At 41.6% G+C, this 24637-nt stretch overlaps 20 non-coding genes across 20 annotated transcripts; all 20 read right to left on the reverse strand.

The window, feature by feature from the left end:
* Positions 1-592: 592 nt before the first annotated feature.
* Positions 593-666, reverse strand: trnan-guu (transfer RNA asparagine (anticodon GUU)). The gene has a single exon. It is a non-coding gene; the product is annotated as a tRNA-Asn (tRNA).
* A 1113-nt stretch (positions 667-1779) lies between these two features.
* On the reverse strand, positions 1780-1853 carry trnan-guu (transfer RNA asparagine (anticodon GUU)). Its single transcript has one exon. It is a non-coding gene; the product is annotated as a tRNA-Asn (tRNA).
* Positions 1854-2956: 1103 nt separating this feature from the next.
* trnan-guu (transfer RNA asparagine (anticodon GUU)) lies at positions 2957-3030 on the reverse strand. Its single transcript has one exon. It is a non-coding gene; the product is annotated as a tRNA-Asn (tRNA).
* A 1113-nt stretch (positions 3031-4143) lies between these two features.
* trnan-guu (transfer RNA asparagine (anticodon GUU)) lies at positions 4144-4217 on the reverse strand. The gene has a single exon. It is a non-coding gene; the product is annotated as a tRNA-Asn (tRNA).
* Positions 4218-5320: 1103 nt separating this feature from the next.
* Positions 5321-5394, reverse strand: trnan-guu (transfer RNA asparagine (anticodon GUU)). Its single transcript has one exon. It is a non-coding gene; the product is annotated as a tRNA-Asn (tRNA).
* A 1113-nt stretch (positions 5395-6507) lies between these two features.
* Positions 6508-6581, reverse strand: trnan-guu (transfer RNA asparagine (anticodon GUU)). Its single transcript has one exon. It is a non-coding gene; the product is annotated as a tRNA-Asn (tRNA).
* Positions 6582-7694: 1113 nt separating this feature from the next.
* trnan-guu (transfer RNA asparagine (anticodon GUU)) lies at positions 7695-7768 on the reverse strand. Its single transcript has one exon. It is a non-coding gene; the product is annotated as a tRNA-Asn (tRNA).
* A 1103-nt stretch (positions 7769-8871) lies between these two features.
* Positions 8872-8945, reverse strand: trnan-guu (transfer RNA asparagine (anticodon GUU)). The gene has a single exon. It is a non-coding gene; the product is annotated as a tRNA-Asn (tRNA).
* A 1112-nt stretch (positions 8946-10057) lies between these two features.
* On the reverse strand, positions 10058-10131 carry trnan-guu (transfer RNA asparagine (anticodon GUU)). The gene has a single exon. It is a non-coding gene; the product is annotated as a tRNA-Asn (tRNA).
* Positions 10132-11234: 1103 nt separating this feature from the next.
* On the reverse strand, positions 11235-11308 carry trnan-guu (transfer RNA asparagine (anticodon GUU)). Its single transcript has one exon. It is a non-coding gene; the product is annotated as a tRNA-Asn (tRNA).
* Positions 11309-12421: 1113 nt separating this feature from the next.
* On the reverse strand, positions 12422-12495 carry trnan-guu (transfer RNA asparagine (anticodon GUU)). The gene has a single exon. It is a non-coding gene; the product is annotated as a tRNA-Asn (tRNA).
* Positions 12496-13608: 1113 nt separating this feature from the next.
* On the reverse strand, positions 13609-13682 carry trnan-guu (transfer RNA asparagine (anticodon GUU)). Its single transcript has one exon. It is a non-coding gene; the product is annotated as a tRNA-Asn (tRNA).
* A 1113-nt stretch (positions 13683-14795) lies between these two features.
* trnan-guu (transfer RNA asparagine (anticodon GUU)) lies at positions 14796-14869 on the reverse strand. The gene has a single exon. It is a non-coding gene; the product is annotated as a tRNA-Asn (tRNA).
* A 1113-nt stretch (positions 14870-15982) lies between these two features.
* Positions 15983-16056, reverse strand: trnan-guu (transfer RNA asparagine (anticodon GUU)). Its single transcript has one exon. It is a non-coding gene; the product is annotated as a tRNA-Asn (tRNA).
* A 1113-nt stretch (positions 16057-17169) lies between these two features.
* trnan-guu (transfer RNA asparagine (anticodon GUU)) lies at positions 17170-17243 on the reverse strand. The gene has a single exon. It is a non-coding gene; the product is annotated as a tRNA-Asn (tRNA).
* Positions 17244-19543: 2300 nt separating this feature from the next.
* trnan-guu (transfer RNA asparagine (anticodon GUU)) lies at positions 19544-19617 on the reverse strand. The gene has a single exon. It is a non-coding gene; the product is annotated as a tRNA-Asn (tRNA).
* A 1113-nt stretch (positions 19618-20730) lies between these two features.
* On the reverse strand, positions 20731-20804 carry trnan-guu (transfer RNA asparagine (anticodon GUU)). Its single transcript has one exon. It is a non-coding gene; the product is annotated as a tRNA-Asn (tRNA).
* Positions 20805-21917: 1113 nt separating this feature from the next.
* trnan-guu (transfer RNA asparagine (anticodon GUU)) lies at positions 21918-21991 on the reverse strand. The gene has a single exon. It is a non-coding gene; the product is annotated as a tRNA-Asn (tRNA).
* A 1113-nt stretch (positions 21992-23104) lies between these two features.
* On the reverse strand, positions 23105-23178 carry trnan-guu (transfer RNA asparagine (anticodon GUU)). Its single transcript has one exon. It is a non-coding gene; the product is annotated as a tRNA-Asn (tRNA).
* A 1113-nt stretch (positions 23179-24291) lies between these two features.
* Positions 24292-24365, reverse strand: trnan-guu (transfer RNA asparagine (anticodon GUU)). The gene has a single exon. It is a non-coding gene; the product is annotated as a tRNA-Asn (tRNA).
* Positions 24366-24637: the final 272 nt, after the last annotated feature.

Here is a 24637-nt window from a genome sequence, read left to right on the forward strand (position 1 = left end):
TACTTGCCGGATTAATATGAATAAATGATATGTTCCATGGAGACCACAGAATGATCAAGCTATTGAGTAACAGAAGATCAGAGACCACTGACAGCCATTTAGGTATAGTATAGCAGCAGGTATAGGAACTTGTCATCTTTCATGTTCAACAACACACCAATCACATGTGACAATAGGAAACAAAGCAGGTCAAAAGCGAGCTTACTGTAAATCCAGGAAGGTCTTTCCACATCAGTATAAATGGAATGATAGCATCTCTGGGTGGGCTCAAATCACCAACCTTTAAACTAACGGCATAAGGCGCTAACCAATTGCACCACAGAGACTTGTGATTATATTCACCCTCAGCAGGCCAAAGTCTCATGGAAGCTCACTACAAGTCAGGAAGTTTCACATCGCTACCATCTGAAAAATGTCATCCATGGGTGGTGTCGAAGCACCAATCTTTAGATAGATTGTCAAACACACTAACTGATTGCACTAGAGAGGCTTGTGTTGGCATTGACCCTCAGCAGGACAAAGTAACAGGGAATCTCATTACAGGTCCAGGATGTCACATCCGCATCATGGAGCACAACAAACTGAAAACTCTCGTCCCTGGGTGGGCTCGAACCACCAACCTTTAGATTAACAGTCTAATGCGCTAACCAATTGCGCCACAGAGACTTGTTGTGTGTCTGACCCTGACACTTGATCGCTGGCCATCCGTGATCTCATCCAACTGTACATGGAGTTTACGAAACAACAACACTTTGTTCCAATGGTTGTGTCAACGTGCATCGAAAGTGCCGCAACATTTTCAAGGAAGTAGCCCTGTAGTTTTCTAACGTTTGTTAGCTTTTTGAATGGCCTTAAAAGGGCAAAAATGTAGCACAATGTTCGTCAGCGCAACATTATATAAAAAGGCATCTGGCAGGAGTAAATTCAGCCACAATCATAAATATAATTTGATAAATATATATCTTAAACAACTGCGTTTTCACGAATGTAATATATGATCGCCAAGCTCATTCAAAATAATTAGGGGACTGACCCTGGAAGAATGATGTAATGGCGAGTCACTTTCATGGCGTATAGGCACACATATTCACACAAACACACACATACTGGACCAACATTGTCCTTCAAGCGAAATACATTTAAATGCTAAGGGTTTTCATGCCAGATTGACATCATTTACATCGTCATACTTGCCGGATTAATATGAATAAATGATATGTTCCATGGAGACCACAGAATGATCAAGCTATTGAGTAACAGAAGATCAGAGACCACTGACAGCCATTTAGGTATAGTATAGCAGCAGGTATAGGAACTTGTCATCTTTCATGTTCAACAACACACCAATCACATGTGACAATAGGAAACAAAGCAGGTCAAAAGCGAGCTTACTGTAAATCCAGGAAGGTCTTTCCACATCAGTATAAATGGAATGATAGCATCTCTGGGTGGGCTCAAATCACCAACCTTTAAACTAACGGCCTAAGGCGCTAACCAATTGCGCCACAGAGACTTGTGATTATATTCATCCTCAGCAGGCCAAAGTCTCATGGAAGCTCACTACAAGTCAGGAAGTTTCACATCGCTACAATCTGAAAAATGTCATCCATGGGTGGTGTCGAAGCACCAATCTTTAGATAGATTGTCAAACACACTAACTGATTGCACGAGAGAGGATTGTGTTGGCATTGACCCTCAGCAGGACAAAGTAACAGGGAATCTCATTACTGGTCCAGGATGTCACATCCGCATCATGGAGCACAACAAACTGAAAACTCTCGTCCCTGGGTGGGCTCGAACCACCAACCTTTAGATTAACAGTCTAACGCACTAACCAATTGCGCCACAGAGACTTGTTGTGTGTCTGACCCTGACACTTGATCGCTGGGTATCCGTGATCTCATCCAACTGTACATGGAGTTTACGAAACAACAACACTTTGTTCCAATGGTTGTGTCAACGTGCATCGAAAGTGCCGCAACATTTTCAAGGAAGTAGCCCTGTAGTTTTCTAACGTTTGTTAGCTTTTTGAATGGCCTTAAAAGGGCAAAAATGTAGCACAATGTTCGTCAGCACAACATTATATAAAAAGGCATCTGGCAGGAGTAAATTTGGCCACAATCACAAATATAATTTGATAAATATATATCTTAAACAACTGCGTTTTCACGAATGTAATATATGATCGCCAAGCCCATTCAAAATAATTAGGGGACTGACCCCGGAAGAATGATGTAATGGCGAGTCACTTTCATGGCGTATAGGCACACATATTCACACAAACACACACATACTGGACCAACATTGTCCTTCAAGCGAAATACATTTAAATGCTAAGGGTTTTCATGCCAGATTGACATCATTTACATTGTCATACTTGCCGGATTAATATGAATAAATGATATGTTCCATGGAGACCACAGAATGATCAAGCTATTGAGTAACATAATATCAGAGACCATTGAAAGCCATTTAGTGATAGTATAGCAGCAGGTATAGGAACTTGTCATCTTTCATGTTCAACAACACACCAATCATATGTGACAATAGGAAACAAAGCAGGTCAAAAGCGAGTTTACTGTAAATCCAGCAAGGTCTTTCCACATCACTATAAATGGAAAGATAGCATCTCTGGGTGGGCTCAAATCACCAACCTTTAAACTAACAGCATAAGGCGCTAACGAATTGCGCCACAGAGACTTGTGATTATATTGACCCTCAGCAGGCCAAAGTCTCATGGAAGCTCACTAGGTTTAACATCGCTACAATATGAAAAATGTCATCCATGGGTGGTGTCGAAGCACCAATCTTTAGATAGCTTGTCAAACACACTAACTGATAGCACTAGAGAGGCTTGTGTTGGCATTGACCCTCAGCAGGACAAAGTAACAGGGAATCTCATTACAGGTCCAGGATGTCAAATCCGCATCATGGCGCACAACAAACTGAAAACTCTCATCCCTGGGTGGGCTCGAACCACCAACCTTTAGATTAACAGTCTAACGCGCTAACCAATTGCGCCACAGAGACTTGTTGTGTGTCTGACCCTGACACTTGATCGCTGGCCATCCGTGATCTCATCCAACTGTACTTGGAGTTTACGAAACAACAACACTTTGTTCCAATGGTTGTGTCAACGTGCATCGAAAGTGCCGCAACATTTTCAAGGAAGTAGCCCTGTAGTTTTCTAACGTTTGTTAGCTTTTTGAATGGCCTTAAAAGGGCAAAAATGTAGCACAATGTTCGTCAGCGCAACATTATATAAAAAGGCATCTGGCAGGAGTAAATTCAGCCACAATCACAAATATAATTTGATGAATATATATCTTAAACAACTGCGTTTTCACAAATGTAATATATGATCGCCAAGCCCATTCAAAATAATTAGGGGACTGACCCTGGAAGAATGATGTAATGGCGAGTCACGTTCATGGCGTATAGGGACACATATTCACACAAACACACACATACTGGACCAACATTGTCCTTCAAGCGAAATACATTTAAATGCTAAGGGTTTTCATGCCAGATTGACATCATTTACATCGTCATACTTGCCGGATTAATATGAATAAATGATATGTTCCATGGAGACCACAGAATGATCAAGCTATTGAGTAACATAATATCAGAGACCATTGACAGCCATTTAGGTATAGTATAGCAGCAGGTATAGGAACTTGTCATCTTTCATGTTCAACAACACACCAATCACATGTGACAATAGGAAACAAAGCAGGTCAAAAGCGAGCTTACTGTAAATCCAGGAAGGTCTTTCCACATCAGTATAAATGGAATGATAGCATCTCTGGGTGGGCTCAAATCACCAACCTTTAAACTAACGGCCTAAGGCGCTAACCAATTGCGCCACAGAGACTTGTGATTATATTCATCCTCAGCAGGCCAAAGTCTCATGGAAGCTCACTACAAGTCAGGAAGTTTCACATCGCTACAATCTGAAAAATGTCATCCATGGGTGGTGTCGAAGCACCAATCTTTAGATAGATTGTCAAACACACTAACTGATTGCACGAGAGAGGATTGTGTTGGCATTGACCCTCAGCAGGACAAAGTAACAGGGAATCTCATTACTGGTCCAGGATGTCACATCCGCATCATGGAGCACAACAAACTGAAAACTCTCGTCCCTGGGTGGGCTCGAACCACCAACCTTTAGATTAACAGTCTAACGCACTAACCAATTGCGCCACAGAGACTTGTTGTGTGTCTGACCCTGACACTTGATCGCTGGGTATCCGTGATCTCATCCAACTGTACATGGAGTTTACGAAACAACAACACTTTGTTCCAATGGTTGTGTCAACGTGCATCGAAAGTGCCGCAACATTTTCAAGGAAGTAGCCCTGTAGTTTTCTAACGTTTGTTAGCTTTTTGAATGGCCTTAAAAGGGCAAAAATGTAGCACAATGTTCGTCAGCACAACATTATATAAAAAGGCATCTGGCAGGAGTAAATTTGGCCACAATCACAAATATAATTTGATAAATATATATCTTAAACAACTGCGTTTTCACGAATGTAATATATGATCGCCAAGCCCATTCAAAATAATTAGGGGACTGACCCCGGAAGAATGATGTAATGGCGAGTCACTTTCATGGCGTATAGGCACACATATTCACACAAACACACACATACTGGACCAACATTGTCCTTCAAGCGAAATACATTTAAATGCTAAGGGTTTTCATGCCAGATTGACATCATTTACATTGTCATACTTGCCGGATTAATATGAATAAATGATATGTTCCATGGAGACCACAGAATGATCAAGCTATTGAGTAACATAATATCAGAGACCATTGAAAGCCATTTAGTGATAGTATAGCAGCAGGTATAGGAACTTGTCATCTTTCATGTTCAACAACACACCAATCATATGTGACAATAGGAAACAAAGCAGGTCAAAAGCGAGTTTACTGTAAATCCAGCAAGGTCTTTCCACATCACTATAAATGGAAAGATAGCATCTCTGGGTGGGCTCAAATCACCAACCTTTAAACTAACAGCCTAAGGCGCTAACGAATTGCGCCACAGAGACTTGTGATTATATTGACCCTCAGCAGGCCAAAGTCTCATGGAAGCTCACTAGGTTTAACATCGCTACAATATGAAAAATGTCATCCATGGGTGGTGTCGAAGCACCAATCTTTAGATAGCTTGTCAAACACACTAACTGATAGCACTAGAGAGGCTTGTGTTGGCATTGACCCTCAGCAGGACAAAGTAACAGGGAATCTCATTACAGGTCCAGGATGTCACATCCGCATCATGGAGCACAACAAACTGAAAACTCTCATCCCTGGGTGGGCTCGAACCACCAACCTTTAGATTAACAGTCTAACGCGCTAACCAATTGCGCCACAGAGACTTGTTGTGTGTCTGACCCTGACACTTGATCGCTGGCCATCCGTGATCTCATCCAACTGTACATGGAGTTTACGAAACAACAACACTTTGTTCCAATGGTTGTGTCAACGTGCATCGAAAGTGCCGCAACATTTTCAAGGAAGTAGCCCTGTAGTTTTCTAACGTTTGTTAGCTTTTTGAATGGCCTTAAAAGGGCAAAAATGTAGCACAATGTTCGTCAGCGCAACATTATATAAAAAGGCATCTGGCAGGAGTAAATTCAGCCACAATCACAAATATAATTTGATAAATATATATCTTAAACAACTGCGTTTTCACGAATGTAATATATGATCGCCAAGCCCATTCAAAATAATTAGGGGACTGACCCTGGAAGAATGATGTAATGGCGAGTCACGTTCATGGCGTATAGGCACACATATTCACACAAACACACACATACTGGACCAACATTGTCCTTCAAGCGAAATACATTTAAATGCTAAGGGTTTTCATGCCAGATTGACATCATTTACATCGTCATACTTGCCGGATTAATATGAATAAATGATATGTTCCATGGAGACCACAGAATGATCAAGCTATTGAGTAACATAATATCAGAGACCATTGACAGCCATTTAGGTATAGTATAGCAGCAGGTATAGGAACTTGTCATCTTTCATGTTCAACAACACACCAATCACATGTGACAATAGGAAACAAAGCAGGTCAAAAGCGAGCTTACTGTAAATCCAGGAAGGTCTTTCCACATCAGTATAAATGGAATGATAGCATCTCTGGGTGGGCTCAAATCACCAACCTTTAAACTAACGGCCTAAGGCGCTAACCAATTGCGCCACAGAGACTTGTGATTATATTCACCCTCAGCAGGCCAAAGTCTCATGGAAGCTCACTACAAGTCAGGAAGTTTCACATCGCTACAATCTGAAAAATGTCATCCATGGGTGGTGTCGAAGCACCAATCTTTAGATAGATTGTCAAACACACTAACTGATTGCACTAGAGAGGCTTGTGTTGGCATTGACCCTCAGCAGGACAAAGTAACAGGGAATCTCATTACAGGTCCAGGATGTCACATCCGCATCATGGAGCACAACAAACTGAAAACTCTCGTCCCTGGGTGGGCTCGAACCACCAACCTTTAGATTAACAGTCTAACGCACTAACCAATTGCGCCACAGAGACTTGTTGTGTGTCTGACCCTGACACTTGATCGCTGGGTATCCGTGATCTCATCCAACTGTACATGGAGTTTACGAAACAACAACACTTTGTTCCAATGGTTGTGTCAACGTGCATCGAAAGTGCCGCAACATTTTCAAGGAAGTAGCCCTGTAGTTTTCTAACGTTTGTTAGCTTTTTGAATGGCCTTAAAAGGGCAAAAATGTAGCACAATGTTCGTCAGCACAACATTATATAAAAAGGCATCTGGCAGGAGTAAATTTGGCCACAATCACAAATATAATTTGATAAATATATATCTTAAACAACTGCGTTTTCACGAATGTAATATATGATCGCCAAGCCCATTCAAAATAATTAGGGGACTGACCCCGGAAGAATGATGTAATGGCGAGTCACTTTCATGGCGTATAGGCACACATATTCACACAAACACACACATACTGGACCAACATTGTCCTTCAAGCGAAATACATTTAAATGCTAAGGGTTTTCATGCCAGATTGACATCATTTACATTGTCATACTTGCCGGATTAATATGAATAAATGATATGTTCCATGGAGACCACAGAATGATCAAGCTATTGAGTAACATAATATCAGAGACCATTGAAAGCCATTTAGTGATAGTATAGCAGCAGGTATAGGAACTTGTCATCTTTCATGTTCAACAACACACCAATCACATGTGACAATAGGAAACAAAGCAGGTCAAAAGCGAGCTTACTGTAAATCCAGGAAGGTCTTTCCACATCAGTATAAATGGAATGATAGCATCCCTGGGTGGGCTCAAATCACCAACCTTTAAACTAACGGCCTAAGGCGCTAACCAATTGCGCCACAGAGACTTGTGATTATATTCACCCTCAGCAGGCCAAAGTCTCATGGAAGCTCACTACAAGTCAGGAAGTTTCACATTGCTACAATCTGAAAAATGTCATCCATGGGTGGTGTCGAAGCACCAATCTTTAGATAGATTGTCAAACACACTAACTGATTGCACGAGAGAGGATTGTGTTGGCATTGACCCTCAGCAGGACAAAGTAACAGGGAATCTCATTACAGGTCCAGGATGTCACATCCGCATCATGGAGCAAAACAAACTGAAAACTCTCGTCCCTGGGTGGGCTCGAACCACCAACCTTTAGATTAACAGTCTAACGCGCTAACCAATTGCGCCACAGAGACTTGTTGTGTGTCTGACCCTGACACTTGATCGCTGGCCATCCGTGATCTCATCCAACTGTACATGGAGTTTACAAAACAACAACACTTTGTTCCAATGGTTGTGTCAACGTGCATCGAAAGTGCCGCAACATTTTCAAGGAAGTAGCCCTGTAGTTTTCTAACGTTTGTTAGCTTTTTGAATGGCCTTAAAAGGGCAAAAATGTAGCACAATGTTCGTCAGCACAACATTATATAAAAAGGCATCTGGCAGGAGTAAATTTGGCCACAATCACAAATATAATTTGATAAATATATATCTTAAACAACTGCGTTTTCACGAATGTAATATATGATCGCCAAGCCCATTCAAAATAATTAGGGGACTGACCCCGGAAGAATGATGTAATGGCGAGTCACTTTCATGGCGTATAGGCACACATATTCACACAAACACACACATACTGGACCAACATTGTCCTTCAAGCGAAATACATTTAAATGCTAAGGGTTTTCATGCCAGATTGACATCATTTACATTGTCATACTTGCCGGATTAATATGAATAAATGATATGTTCCATGGAGACCACAGAATGATCAAGCTATTGAGTAACATAATATCAGAGACCATTGAAAGCCATTTAGGTATAGTATAGCAGCAGGTATAGGAACTTGTCATCTTTCATGTTCAACAACACACCAATCACATGTGACAATAGGAAACAAAGCAGGTCAAAAGCGAGCTTACTGTAAATCCAGCAAGGTCTTTCCACATCACTATAAATGGAAAGATAGCATCTCTGGGTGGGCTCAAATCACCAACCTTTAAACTAACAGCCTAAGGCGCTAACGAATTGCGCCACAGAGACTTGTGATTATATTGACCCTCAGCAGGCCAAAGTCTCATGGAAGCTCACTAGGTTTAACATCGCTACAATATGAAAAATGTCATCCATGGGTGGTGTCGAAGCACCAATCTTTAGATAGCTTGTCAAACACACTAACTGATAGCACTAGAGAGGCTTGTGTTGGCATTGACCCTCAGCAGGACAAAGTAACAGGGAATCTCATTACAGGTCCAGGATGTCACATCCGCATCATGGAGCACAACAAACTGAAAACTCTCGTCCCTGGGTGGGCTCGAACCACCAACCTTTAGATTAACAGTCTAACGCGCTAACCAATTGCGCCACAGAGACTTGTTGTGTGTCTGACCCTGACACTTGATCGCTGGCCATCCGTGATCTCATCCAACTGTACATGGAGTTTACGAAACAACAACACTTTGTTCCAATGGTTGTGTCAACGTGCATCGAAAGTGCCGCAACATTTTCAAGGAAGTAGCCTGTAGTTTTCTAACGTTTGTTAGCTTTTTGAATGGCCTTAAAAGGGCAAAAATGTAGCACAATGTTCGTCAGCGCAACATTATATAAAAAGGCATCTGGCAGGAGTAAATTCAGCCACAATCACAAATATAATTTGATAAATATATATCTTAAACAACTGCGTTTTCACGAATGTAATATATGATCGCCAAGCCCATTCAAAATAATTAGGGGACTGACCCTGGAAGAATGATGTAATGGCGAGTCACTTTCATGGCGTATAGGCACACATATTCACACAAACACACACATACTGGACCAACATTGTCCTTCAAGCGAAATACATTTAAATGCTAAGGGTTTTCATGCCAGATTGACATCATTTACATTGTCATACTTGCCGGATTAATATGAATAAATGATATGTTCCATGGAGACCACAGAATGATCAAGCTATTGAGTAACATAATATCAGAGACCATTGAAAGCCATTTAGGTATAGTATAGCAGCAGGTATAGGAACTTGTCATCTTTCATGTTCAACAACACACCAATCACATGTGACAATAGGAAACAAAGCAGGTCAAAAGCGAGCTTACTGTAAATCCAGGAAGGTCTTTCCACATCACTATAAATGGAAAGATAGCATCTCTGGGTGGGCTCAAATCACCAACCTTTAAACTAACGGCCTAAGGCGCTAACCAATTGCGCCACAGAGACTTGTGATTATATTCACCCTCAGCAGGCCAAAGTCTCATGGAAGCTCACTACAAGTCAGGAAGTTTCACATTGCTACAATCTGAAAAATGTCATCCATGGGTGGTGTCGAAGCACCAATCTTTAGATAGATTGTCAAACACACTAACTGATTGCACGAGAGAGGCTTGTGTTGGCATTGACCCTCAGCAGGACAAAGTAACAGGGAATCTCATTACAGGTCCAGGATGTCACATCCGCATCATGGAGCACAACAAACTGAAAACTCTCGTCCCTGGGTGGGCTCGAACCACCAACCTTTAGATTAACAGTCTAACGCGCTAACCAATTGCGCCACAGAGACTTGTTGTGTGTCTGACCCTGACACTTGATCGCTGGCCATCCGTGATCTCATCCAACTGTACATGGAGTTTACGAAACAACAACACTTTGTTCCAATGGTTGTGTCAACGTGCATCGAAAGTGCCGCAACATTTTCAAGGAAGTAGCCCTGTAGTTTTCTAACGTTTGTTAGCTTTTTGAATGGCCTTAAAAGGGCAAAAATGTAGCACAATGTTCGTCAGCACAACATTATATAAAAAGGCATCTGGCAGGAGTAAATTTGGCCACAATCACAAATATAATTTGATAAATATATATCTTAAACAACTGCGTTTTCACGAATGTAATATATGATCGCCAAGCCCATTCAAAATAATTAGGGGACTGACCCCGGAAGAATGATGTAATGGCGAGTCACTTTCATGGCGTATAGGCACACATATTCACACAAACACACACATACTGGACCAACATTGTCCTTCAAGCGAAATACATTTAAATGCTAAGGGTTTTCATGCCAGATTGACATCATTTACATTGTCATACTTGCCGGATTAATATGAATAAATGATATGTTCCATGGAGACCACAGAATGATCAAGCTATTGAGTAACATAATATCAGAGACCATTGAAAGCCATTTAGGTATAGTATAGCAGCAGGTATAGGAACTTGTCATCTTTCATGTTCAACAACACACCAATCACATGTGACAATAGGAAACAAAGCAGGTCAAAAGCGAGCTTACTGTAAATCCAGGAAGGTCTTTCCACATCACTATAAATGGAAAGATAGCATCTCTGGGTGGGCTCAAATCACCAACCTTTAAACTAACAGCCTAAGGCGCTAACCAATTGCGCCACAGAGACTTGTGATTATATTGACCCTCAGCAGGCCAAAGTCTCATGGAAGCTCACTAGGTTTCACATCGCTACAATCTGAAAAATGTCATCCATGGGTGGTGTCGAAGCACCAATCTTTAGATAGCTTGTCAAACACACTAACTGATAGCACTAGAGAGGCTTGTGTTGGCATTGACCCTCAGCAGGACAAAGTAACAGGGAATCTCATTACAGGTCCAGGATGTCACATCCGCATCATGGAGCACAACAAACTGAAAACTCTCGTCCCTGGGTGGGCTCGAACCACCAACCTTTAGATTAACAGTCTAACGCGCTAACCAATTGCGCCACAGAGACTTGTTGTGTGTCTGACCCTGACACTTGATCGCTGGCCATCCGTGATCTCATCCAACTGTACATGGAGTTTACGAAACAACAACACTTTGTTCCAATGGTTGTGTCAACGTGCATCGAAAGTGCCGCAACATTTTCAAGGAAGTAGCCCTGTAGTTTTCTAACGTTTGTTAGCTTTTTGAATGGCCTTAAAAGGGCAAAAATGTAGCACAATGTTCGTCAGCGCAACATTATATAAAAAGGCATCTGGCAGGAGTAAATTCAGCCACAATCACAAATATAATTTGATAAATATATATCTTAAACAACTGCGTTTTCACGAATGTAATATATGATCGCCAAGCCCATTCAAAATAATTAGGGGACTGACCCTGGAAGAATGATGTAATGGCGAGTCACTTTCATGTCGTATAGGCACACATATTCACACAAATACACACATACTGGACCAACATTGTCCTTCAAGCGAAATACATTTAAATGCTAAGGGTTTTCATGCCAGATTGACATCATTTACATTGTCATACATGCCGGATTAATATGAATGAATGATATGTTCCATGGAGACCACAGAATGATCAAGCTATTGAGTAACAGAAGATCAGAGACCATTGACAGCCATTTAGGTATAGTATAGCAGCAGGTATAGGAACTTGTCATCTTTCATGTTCAACAACACACCAATCACATGTGACAATAGGAAACAAAGCAGGTCAAAAGCGAGCTTACTGTAAATCCAGGAAGGTCTTTCCACATCACTATAAATGGAATGATAGCATCTCTGGGTGGGCTCAAATCACCAACCTTTAAACTAACGGCCTAAGGCGCTAACCAATTGCGCCACAGAGACTTGTGATTATATTCACCCTCAGCAGGCCAAAGTCTCATGGAAGCTCTCTACAAGTCAGGAAGTTTCACATCGCTACAATCTGAAAAATGTCATCCATGGGTGGTGTCGAAGCACCAATCTTTAGATAGATTGTCAAACACACTAACTGATTGCACTAGAGAGGCTTGTGTTGACATTGACCCTCAGCAGGACAAAGTAACAGGGAATCTCATTACAGGTCCAGGATGTCACATCCGCATCATGGAGCACAACAAACTGAAAACTCTCGTCCCTGGGTGGGCTCGAACCACCAACCTTTAGATTAACAGTCTAACGCGCTAACCAATTGCGCCACAGAGACTTGTTGTGTGTCTGACCCTGACACTTGATCGCTGGCCATCCGTGATCTCATCCAACTGTACATGGAGTTTACGAAACAACAACACTTTGTTCCAATGGTTGTGTCAATGTGCATCGAAAGTGCCGCAACATTTTCAAGGAAGTAGCCCTGTAGTTTTCTAACGTTTGTTAGCTTTTTGAATGGCCTTAAAAGGGCAAAAATGTAGCACAATGTTCGTCAGCACAACATTATATAAAAAGGCATCTGGCAGGAGTAAATTTGGCCACAATCACAAATATTATTTGATAAATATATATCTTAAACAACTGCGTTTTCACGAATGTAATATATGATCGCCAAGCCCATTCAAAATAATTAGGGGACTGACCCTGGAAGAATGATGTAATGGCGAGTCACTTTCATGTCGTATAGGCACACATATTCACACAAATACACACATACTGGACCAACATTGTCCTTCAAGCGAAATACATTTAAATGCTAAGGGTTTTCATGCCAGATTGACATCATTTACATTGTCATACTTGCCGGATTAATATGAATAAATGATATGTTCCATGGAGACCACAGAATGATAAAGCTATTGAGTAACAGAAGATCAGAGACCATTGACAGCCATTTAGGTATAGTATAGCAGCAGGTATAGGAACTTGTCATCTTTCATGTTCAACAACACACCAATCACATGTGACAATAGGAAACAAAGCAGGTCAAAAGCGAGCTTACTGTAAATCCAGGAAGGTCTTTCCACATCAGTATAAATGGAATGATAGCATCTCTGGGTGGGCTCAAATCACCAACCTTTAAACTAACGGCCTAAGGCGCTAACCAATTGCGCCACAGAGACTTGTGATTATATTCACCCTCAGCAGGCCAAAGTCTCATGGAAGCTCACTACAAGTCAGGAAGTTTCACATCGCTACAATCTGAAAAATGTCATCCATGGGTGGTGTCGAAGCACCAATCTTTAGATAGATTGTCAAACACACTAACTGATTGCACTAGAGAGGCTTGTGTTGGCATTGACCCTCAGCAGGACAAAGTAACAGGGAATCTCATTACAGGTCCAGGATGTCACATCCGCATCATGGAGCACAACAAACTGAAAACTCTCGTCCCTGGGTGGGCTCGAACCACCAACCTTTAGATTAACAGTCTAACGCGCTAACCAATTGCGCCACAGAGACTTGTTGTGTGTCTGACCCTGACACTTGATCGCTGGCCATCCGTGATCTCATCCAACTGTACATGGAGTTTACGAAACAACAACACTTTGTTCCAATGGTTGTGTCAATGTGCATCGAAAGTGCCGCAACATTTTCAAGGAAGTAGCCCTGTAGTTTTCTAACGTTTGTTAGCTTTTTGAATGGCCTTAAAAGGGCAAAAATGTAGCACAATGTTCGTCAGCACAACATTATATAAAAAGGCATCTGGCAGGAGTAAATTTGGCCACAATCACAAATATAATTTGATAAATATATATCTTAAACAACTGCGTTTTCACGAATGTAATATATGATCGCCAAGCCCATTCAAAATAATTAGGGGACTGACCCTGGAAGAATGATGTAATGGCGAGTCACTTTCATGTCGTATAGGCACACATATTCACACAAATACACACATACTGGACCAACATTGTCCTTCAAGCGAAATACATTTAAATGCTAAGGGTTTTCATGCCAGATTGACATCATTTACATTGTCATACTTGCCGGATTAATATGAATAAATGATATGTTCCATGGAGACCACAGAATGATCAAGCTATTGAGTAACAGAAGATCAGAGACCATTGACAGCCATTTAGGTATAGTATAGCAGCAGGTATAGGAACTTGTCATCTTTCATGTTCAACAACACACCAATCACATGTGACAATAGGAAACAAAGCAGGTCAAAAGCGAGCTTACTGTAAATCCAGGAAGGTCTTTCCACATCACTATAAATGGAAAGATAGCATCTCTGGGTGGGCTCAAATCACCAACCTTTAAACTAACGGCCTAAGGCGCTAACCAATTGCGCCACAGAGACTTGTGATTATATTCACCCTCAGCAGGCCAAAGTCTCATGGAAGCTCACTACAAGTCAGGAAGTTTCACATCGCTACCATCTGAAAAATGTCATCCATGGGTGGTGTCGAAGCACCAATCTTTAGATAGATTGTCAAACACACTAACTGATTGCACTAGAGAGGCTTGTGTTGGCATTGACCCTCAGCAGGACAAAGTAACAGGGAATCTCATTACAGGTCCAGGATGTCACATCCGCATCATGGAGCACAACAAACTGAAAACTCTCGTCCCTGGGTGGGCTCGAACCACCAACCTTTAGATTAACAGTCTAACGCGCTAACCAATTGCGCCACAGAGACTTGTTGTGTGTCTGACCCTGACACTTGATCGCTGGCCATCCGTGATCTCATCCAACTGTACATGGAGTTTACGAAACAACAACACTTTGTTCCAATGGTTGTGTCAATGTGCATCGAAAGTGCCGCAACATTTTCAAGGAAGTAGCCCTGTAGTTTTCTAACGTTTGTTAGCTTTTTGAATGGCCTTAAAAGGGCAAAAATGTAGCACAATGTTCGTCAGCACAACATTATATAAAAAGGCATCTGGCAGGAGTAAATTTGGCCACAATCATAAATATACTTTGACAAATATATATCTTAAACAACTGCGTTTTCACGAATGTAATATATGATCGCCAAGCCCATTCAAAATAATTAGGGGACTGACCCTGGAAGAATGATGTAATGGCGAGTCACTTTCATGTCGTATAGGCACACATATTCACACAAATACACACATACTGGACCAACATTGTACTTCAAGCGAAATACATTTAAATGCTAAGGGTTTTCATGCCAGATTGACATCATTTACATTGTCATACTTGCCGGATTAATATGAATAAATGATATGTTCCATGGAGACCACAGAATGATCAAGCTATTGAGTAACAGAAGATCAGAGACCATTGACAGCCATTTAGGTATAGTATAGCAGCAGGTATAGGAACTTGTCATCTTTCATGTTCAACAACACACCAATCACATGTGACAATAGGAAACAAAGCAGGTCAAAAGCGAGCTTACTGTAAATCCAGGAAGGTCTTTCCACATCACTATAAATGGAAAGATAGCATCTCTGGGTGGGCTCAAATCACCAACCTTTAAACTAACGGCCTAAGGCGCTAACCAATTGCGCCACAGAGACTTGTGATTATATTCACCCTCAGCAGGCCAAAGTCTCATGGAAGCTCACTACAAGTCAGGAAGTTTCACATCGCTACAATCTGAAAAATGTCATCCATGGGTGGTGTCGAAGCACCAATCTTTAGATAGATTGTCAAACACACTAACTGATTGCACTAGAGAGGCTTGTGTTGGCATTGACCCTCAGCAGGACAAAGTAACAGGGAATCTCATTACAGGTCCAGGATGTCACATCCGCATCATGGAGCACAACAAACTGAAAACTCTCGTCCCTGGGTGGGCTCGAACCACCAACCTTTAGATTAACAGTCTAACGCGCTAACCAATTGCGCCACAGAGACTTGTTGTGTGTCTGACCCTGACACTTGATCGCTGGCCATCCGTGATCTCATCCAACTGTACATGGAGTTTACGAAACAACAACACTTTGTTCCAATGGTTGTGTCAACGTGCATCGAAAGTGCCGCAACATTTTCAAGGAAGTAGCCCTGTAGTTTTCTAACGTTTGTTAGCTTTTTGAATGGCCTTAAAAGGGCAAAAATGTAGCACAATGTTCGTCAGCGCAACATTATATAAAAAGGCATCTGGCAGGAGTAAATTCAGCCACAATCACAAATATAATTTGATAAATATATATCTTAAACAACTGCGTTTTCACGAATGTAATATATGATCGCCAAGCCCATTCAAAATAATTAGGGGACTGACCCTGGAAGAATGATGTAATGGCGAGTCACTTTCATGGCGTATAGGCACACATATTCACACAAACACACACATACTGGACCAACATTGTCCTTCAAGCGAAATACATTTAAATGCTAAGGGTTTTCATGCCAGATTGACATCATTTACATTGTCATACTTGCCGGATTAATATGAATAAATGATATGTTCCATGGAGACCACAGAATGATCAAGCTATTGAGTAACAGAAGATCAGAGACCACTGACAGCCATTTAGGTATAGTATAGCAGCAGGTATAGGAACTTGTCATCTTTCATGTTCAACAACACACCAATCACATGTGACAATAGGAAACAAAGCAGGTCAAAAGCGAGCTTACTGTAAATCCAGGAAGGTCTTTCCACATCAGTATAAATGGAATGATAGCATCTCTGGGTGGGCTCAAATCACCAACCTTTAAACTAACGGCCTAAGGCGCTAACCAATTGCACCACAGAGACTTGTGATTATATTCACCCTCAGCAGGCCAAAGTCTCATGGAAGCTCACTACAAGTCAGGAAGTTTCACATCGCTACCATCTGAAAAATGTCATCCATGGGTGGTGTCGAAGCACCAATCTTTAGATAGATTGTCAAACACACTAACTGATTGCACTAGAGAGGCTTGTGTTGGCATTGACCCTCAGCAGGACAAAGTAACAGGGAATCTCATTACAGGTCCAGGATGTCACATCCGCATCATGGAGCACAACAAACTGAAAACTCTCGTCCCTGGGTGGGCTCGAACCACCAACCTTTAGATTAACAGTCTAACGCGCTAACCAATTGCGCCACAGAGACTTGTTGTGTGTCTGACCCTGACACTTGATCGCTGGCCATCCGTGATCTCATCCAACTGTACATGGAGTTTACGAAACAACAACACTTTGTTCCAATGGTTGTGTCAATGTGCATCGAAAGTGCCGCAACATTTTCAAGGAAGTAGCCCTGTAGTTTTCTAACGTTTGTTAGCTTTTTGAATGGCCTTAAAAGGGCAAAAATGTAGCACAATGTTCGTCAGCACAACATTATATAAAAAGGCATCTGGCAGGAGTAAATTTGGCCACAATCATAAATATACTTTGACAAATATATATCTTAAACAACTGCGTTTTCACGAATGTAATATATGATCGCCAAGCCCATTCAAAATAATTAGGGGACTGACCCTGGAAGAATGATGTAATGGCGAGTCACTTTCATGTCGTATAGGCACACATATTCACACAAATACACACATACTGGACCAACATTGTACTTCAAGCGAAATACATTTAAATGCTAAGGGTTTTCATGCCAGATTGACATCATTTACATTGTCATACTTGCCGGATTAATATGAATAAATGATATGTTCCATGGAGACCACAGAATGATCAAGCTATTGAGTAACAGAAGATCAGAGACCATTGACAGGCATTTAGGTATAGTATAGCAGCAGGTATAGGAACTTGTCATCTTTCATGTTCAACAACACACCAATCACATGTGACAATAGGAAACAAAGCAGGTCAAAAGCGAGCTTACTGTAAATCCAGGAAGGTCTTTCCACATCACTATAAATGGAAAGATAGCATCTCTGGGTGGGCACAAATCACCAACCTTTAAACTAACGGCCTAAGGCGCTAACCAATTGCGCCACAGAGACTTGTGATTATATTCACCCTCAGCAGGCCAAAGTCTCATGGAAGCTCACTACAAGTCAGGAAGTTTCACATCGCTACCATCTGAAAAATGTCATCCATGGGTGGTGTCGAAGAACCAATCTTTAGATAGATTGTCAAACACACTAACTGATTGCACTAGAGAGGCTTGTGTTGGCATTGACCCTCAGCAGGACAAAGTAACAGGGAATCTCATTACAGGTCCAGGATGTCACATCCGCATCATGGAGCACAACAAACTGAAAACTCTCCTCCCTGGGTGGGCTCGAAGCACCAACCTTTAGATTAACAGTCTAACGCGCTAACCAATTGCGCCACAGAGACTTGTTGTGTGTCTGACCCTGACACTTGATCGCTGGCCATCCGTGATCTCATCCAACTGTACATGGAGTTTACGAAACAACAACACTTTGTTCCAATGGTTGTGTCAATGTGCATCGAAAGTGCCGCAACATTTTCAAGGATGTAGCCCTGTAGTTTTCTAACGTTTGTTAGCTTTTTGAATGGCCTTAAAAGGGCAAAAATGTAGCACAATGTTCGTCAGCGCAACATTATATAAAAAGGCATCTGGCAGGAGTAAATTTGGCCACAATCATAAATATACTTTGACAAATATATATCTTAAACAACTGCGTTTTCACGAATGTAATATATGATCGCCAAGCCCATTCAAAATAATTAGGGGACTGACCCTGGAAGAATGATGTAATGGCGAGTCACTTTCATGTCGTATAGGCACACATATTGACACAAATACACACATACTGGACCAACATTGTACTTCAAGCGAAATACATTTAAATGCTAAGGGTTTTCATGCCAGATTGACATCATTTACATTGTCATACTTGCCGGATTAATATGAATAAATGATATGTTCCATGGAGACCACAGAATGATCAAGCTATTGAGTAACAGAAGATCAGAGACCATTGACAGCCATTTAGGTATAGTATAGCAGCAGGTATAGGAACTTGTCATCTTTCATGTTCAACAACACACCAATCACATGTGACAATAGGAAACAAAGCAGGTCAAAAGCGAGCTTACTGTAAATCCAGGAAGGTCTTTCCACATCACTATAAATGGAAAGATAGCATCTCTGGGTGGGCTCAAATCACCAACCTTTAAACTAACGGCCTAAGGCGCTAACCAATTGCGCCACAGAGACTTGTGATTATATTCACCCTCAGCAGGCCAAAGTCTCATGGAAGCTCACTACAAGTCAGGAAGTTTCACATCGCTACAATCTGAAAAATGTCATCCATGGGTGGTGTCGAAGCACCAATCTTTAGATAGATTGTCAAACACACTAACTGATTGCACTAGAGAGGCTTGTGTTGGCATTGACCCTCAGCAGGACAAAGTAACAGGGAATCTCATTACAGGTCCAGGATGTCACATCCGCATCATGGAGCACAACAAACTGAAAACTCTCGTCCCTGGGTGGGCTCGAACCACCAACCTTTAGATTAACAGTCTAACGCGCTAACCAATTGCGCCACAGAGACTTGTTGTGTGTCTGACCCTGACACTTGATCGCTGGCCATCCGTGATCTCATCCAACTGTACATGGAGTTTACGAAACAACAACACTTTGTTCCAATGGTTGTGTCAACGTGCATCGAAAGTGCCGCAACATTTTCAAGGAAGTAGCCCTGTAGTTTTCTAACGTTTGTTAGCTTTTTGAATGGCCTTAAAAGGGCAAAAATGTAGCACAATGTTCGTCAGCGCAACATTATATAAAAAGGCATCTGGCAGGAGTAAATTCAGCCACAATCACAAATATAATTTGATAAATATATATCTTAAACAACTGCGTTTTCACGAATGTAATATATGATCGCCAAGCCCATTCAAAATAATTAGGGGACTGACCCTGGAAGAATGATGTAATGGCGAGTCACTTTCATGGCGTATAGGCACACATATTCACACAAACACACACATACTGGACCAACATTGTCCTTCAAGCGAAATACATTTAAATGCTAAGGGTTTTCATGCCAGATTGACATCATTTACATTGTCATACTTGCCGGATTAATATGAATAAATGATATGTTCCATGGAGACCACAGAATGATCAAGCTATTGAGTAACAGAAGATCAGAGACCACTGACAGCCATTTAGGTATAGTATAGCAGCAGGTATAGGAACTTGTCATCTTTCATGTTCAACAACACACCAATCACATGTGACAATAGGAAACAAAGCAGGTCAAAAGCGAGCTTACTGTAAATCCAGGAAGGTCTTTCCACATCAGTATAAATGGAATGATAGCATCTCTGGGTGGGCTCAAATCACCAACCTTTAAACTAACGGCCTAAGGCGCTAACCAATTGCACCACAGAGACTTGTGATTATATTCACCCTCAGCAGGCCAAAGTCTCATGGAAGCTCACTACAAGTCAGGAAGTTTCACATCGCTACCATCTGAAAAATGTCATCCATGGGTGGTGTCGAAGCACCAATCTTTAGATAGATTGTCAAACACACTAACTGATTGCACTAGAGAGGCTTGTGTTGGCATTGACCCTCAGCAGGACAAAGTAACAGGGAATCTCATTACAGGTCCAGGATGTCACATCCGCATCATGGAGCACAACAAACTGAAAACTCTCGTCCCTGGGTGGGCTCGAACCACCAACCTTTAGATTAACAGTCTAACGCGCTAACCAATTGCGCCACAGAGACTTGTTGTGTGTCTGACCCTGACACTTGATCGCTGGCCATCCGTGATCTCATCCAACTGTACATGGAGTTTACGAAACAACAACACTTTGTTCCAATGGTTGTGTCAATGTGCATCGAAAGTGCCGCAACATTTTCAAGGATGTAGCCCTGTAGTTTTCTAACGTTTGTTAGCTTTTTGAATGGCCTTAAAAGGGCAAAAATGTAGCACAATGTTCGTCAGCACAACATTATATAAAAAGGCATCTGGCAGGAGTAAATTTGGCCACAATCATAAATATACTTTGACAAATATATATCTTAAACAACTGCGTTTTCACGAATGTAATATATGATGGCCAAGCCCATTCAAAATAATTAGGGGACTGACCCTGGAAGAATGATGTAATGGCGAGTCACTTTCATGTCGTATAGGCACACATATTCACACAAATACACACATACTGGACCAACATTGTACTTCAAGCGAAATACATTTAAATGCTAAAGGTTTTCATGCCAGATTGACATCATTTACATTGTCATACTTGCCGGATTAATATGAATAAATGATATGTTCCATGGAGACCACAGAATGATCAAGCTATTGAGTAACAGAAGATCAGAGACCACTGACAGCCATTTAGGTATAGTATAGCAGCAGGTATAGGAACTTGTCATCTTTCATGTTCAACAACACACCAATCACATGTGACAATAGGAAACAAAGCAGGTCAAAAGCGAGCTTACTGTAAATCCAGGAAGGTCTTTCCACATCAGTATAAATGGAATGATAGCATCTCTGGGTGGGCTCAAATCACCAACCTTTAAACTAACGGCCTAAGGCGCTAACCAATTGCGCCACAGAGACTTGTGATTATATTCACCCTCAGCAGGCCAAAGTCTCATGGAAGCTCACTACAAGTCAGGAAGTTTCACATCGCTACAATCTGAAAAATGTCATCCATGGGTGGTGTCGAAGCACCAATCTTTAGATAGATTGTCAAACACACTAACTGATTGCACGAGAGAGGCTTGTGTTGGCATTGACCCTCAGCAGGACAAAGTAACAGGGAATCTCATTACAGGTCCAGGATGTCACATCCGCATCATGGAGCACAACAAACTGAAAACTCTCGTCCCTGGGTGGGCTCGAACCACCAACCTTTAGATTAACAGTCTAACGCGCTAACCAATTGCGCCACAGAGACTTGTTGTGTGTCTGACCCTGACACTTGATCACTGGCCATCCGTGATCTCATCCAACTGTACATGGAGTTTACGAAACAACAACACTTTGTTCCAATGGTTGTGTCAACGTGCATCGAAAGTGCCGCAACATTTTCAAGGAAGTAGCCCTGTAGTTTTCTAACGTTTGTTAGCTTTTTGAATGGCCTTAAAAGGGCAAAAATGTAGCACAATGTTCGTCAGCGCAACATTATATAAAAAGGCATCTGGCAGGAGTAAATTCAGCCACAATCACAAATATAATTTGATAAATATATATCTTAAACAACTGCGTTTTCACGAATGTAATATATGATCGCCAAGCCCATTCAAAATAATTAGGGGACTGACCCTGGAAGAATGATGTAATGGCGAGTCACGTTCATGGCGTATAGGCACACATATTCACACAAACACACACATACTGGACCAACATTGTCCTTCAAGCGAAATACATTTAAATGCTAAGGGTTTTCATGCCAGATTGACATCATTTACATTGTCATACTTGCCGGATTAATATGAATAAATGATATGTTCCATGGAGACCACAGAATGATCAAGCTATTGAGTAACAGAAGATCAGAGACCACTGACAGCCATTTAGGTATAGTATAGCAGCAGGTATAGGAACTTGTCATCTTTCATGTTCAACAACACACCAATCACATGTGACAATAGGAAACAAAGCAGGTCAAAAGCGAGCTTACTGTAAATCCAGGAAGGTCTTTCCACATCAGTATAAATGGAATGATAGCATCTCTGGGTGGGCTCAAATCACCAACCTTTAAACTAACGGCCTAAGGCGCTAACCAATTGCACCACAGAGACTTGTGATTATATTCACCCTCAGCAGGCCAAAGTCTCATGGAAGCTCACTACAAGTCAGGAAGTTTCACATCGCTACCATCTGAAAAATGTCATCCATGGGTGGTGTCGAAGCACCAATCTTTAGATAGATTGTCAAACACACTAACTGATTGCACTAGAGAGGCTTGTGTTGGCATTGACCCTCAGCAGGACAAAGTAACAGGGAATCTCATTACAGGTCCAGGATGTCACATCCGCATCATGGAGCACAACAAACTGAAAACTCTCGTCCCTGGGTGGGCTCGAACCACCAACCTTTAGATTAACAGTCTAACGCGCTAACCAATTGCGCCACAGAGACTTGTTGTGTGTCTGACCCTGACACTTGATCGCTGGCCATCCGTGATCTCATCCAACTGTACATGGAGTTTACGAAACAACAACACTTTGTTCCAATGGTTGTGTCAATGTGCATCGAAAGTGCCGCAACATTTTCAAGGATGTAGCCCTGTAGTTTTCTAACGTTTGTTAGCTTTTTGAATGGCCTTAAAAGGGCAAAAATGTAGCACAATGTTCGTCAGCACAACATTATATAAAAAGGCATCTGGCAGGAGTAAATTTGGCCACAATCATAAATATACTTTGACAAATATATATCTTAAACAACTGCGTTTTCACGAATGTAATATATGATGGCCAAGCCCATTCAAAATAATTAGGGGACTGACCCTGGAAGAATGATGTAATGGCGAGTCACTTTCATGTCGTATAGGCACACATATTCACACAAATACACACATACTGGACCAACATTGTACTTCAAGCGAAATACATTTAAATGCTAAAGGTTTTCATGCCAGATTGACATCATTTACATTGTCATACTTGCCGGATTAATATGAATAAATGATATGTTCCATGGAGACCACAGAATGATCAAGCTATTGAGTAACAGAAGATCAGAGACCATTGACAGCCATTTAGGTATAGTATAGCAGCAGGTATAGGAACTTGTCATCTTTCATGTTCAACAACACACCAATCACATGTGACAATAGGAAACAAAGCAGGTCAAAAGCGAGTTTACTGTAAATCCAGGAAGGTCTTTCCACATCAGTATAAATGGAATGATAGCATCTCTGGGTGGGCTCAAATCACCAACCTTTAAACTAACGGCCTAAGGCGCTAACCAATTGCGCCACAGAGACTTGTGATTATATTCACCCTCAGCAGGCCAAAGTCTCATGGAAGCTCACTACAAGTCAGGAAGTTTCACATCGCTACAATCTGAAAAATGTCATCCATGGGTGGTGTCGAAGCACCAATCTTTAGATAGATTGCCAAACACACTAACTGATTGCACGAGAGAGGCTTGTGTTGGCATTGACCCTCAGCAGGACAAAGTAACAGGGAATCTCATTACAGGTCCAGGATGTCACATCCGCATCATGGAGCACAACAAACTGAAAACTCTCGTCCCTGGGTGGGCTCGAACCACCAACCTTTAGATTAACAGTCTAACGCGCTAACCAATTGCGCCACAGAGACTTGTTGTGTGTCTGACCCTGACACTTGATCACTGGCCATCCGTGATCTCATCCAACTGTACATGGAGTTTACGAAACAACAACACTTTGTTCCAATGGTTGTGTCAACGTGCATCGAAAGTGCCGCAACATTTTCAAGGAAGTAGCCCTGTAGTTTTCTAACGTTTGTTAGCTTTTTGAATGGCCTTAAAAGGGCAAAAATGTAGCACAATGTTCGTCAGCGCAACATTATATAAAAAGGCATCTGGCAGGAGTAAATTCAGCCACAATCAC

Source organism: Salmo salar, chromosome 07 (assembly GCF_965601325.2).
Source record: "Salmo salar chromosome 07, fSalSal1, whole genome shotgun sequence".
Classification (NCBI taxonomy): Eukaryota; Metazoa; Chordata; class Actinopteri; order Salmoniformes; family Salmonidae; genus Salmo; species Salmo salar.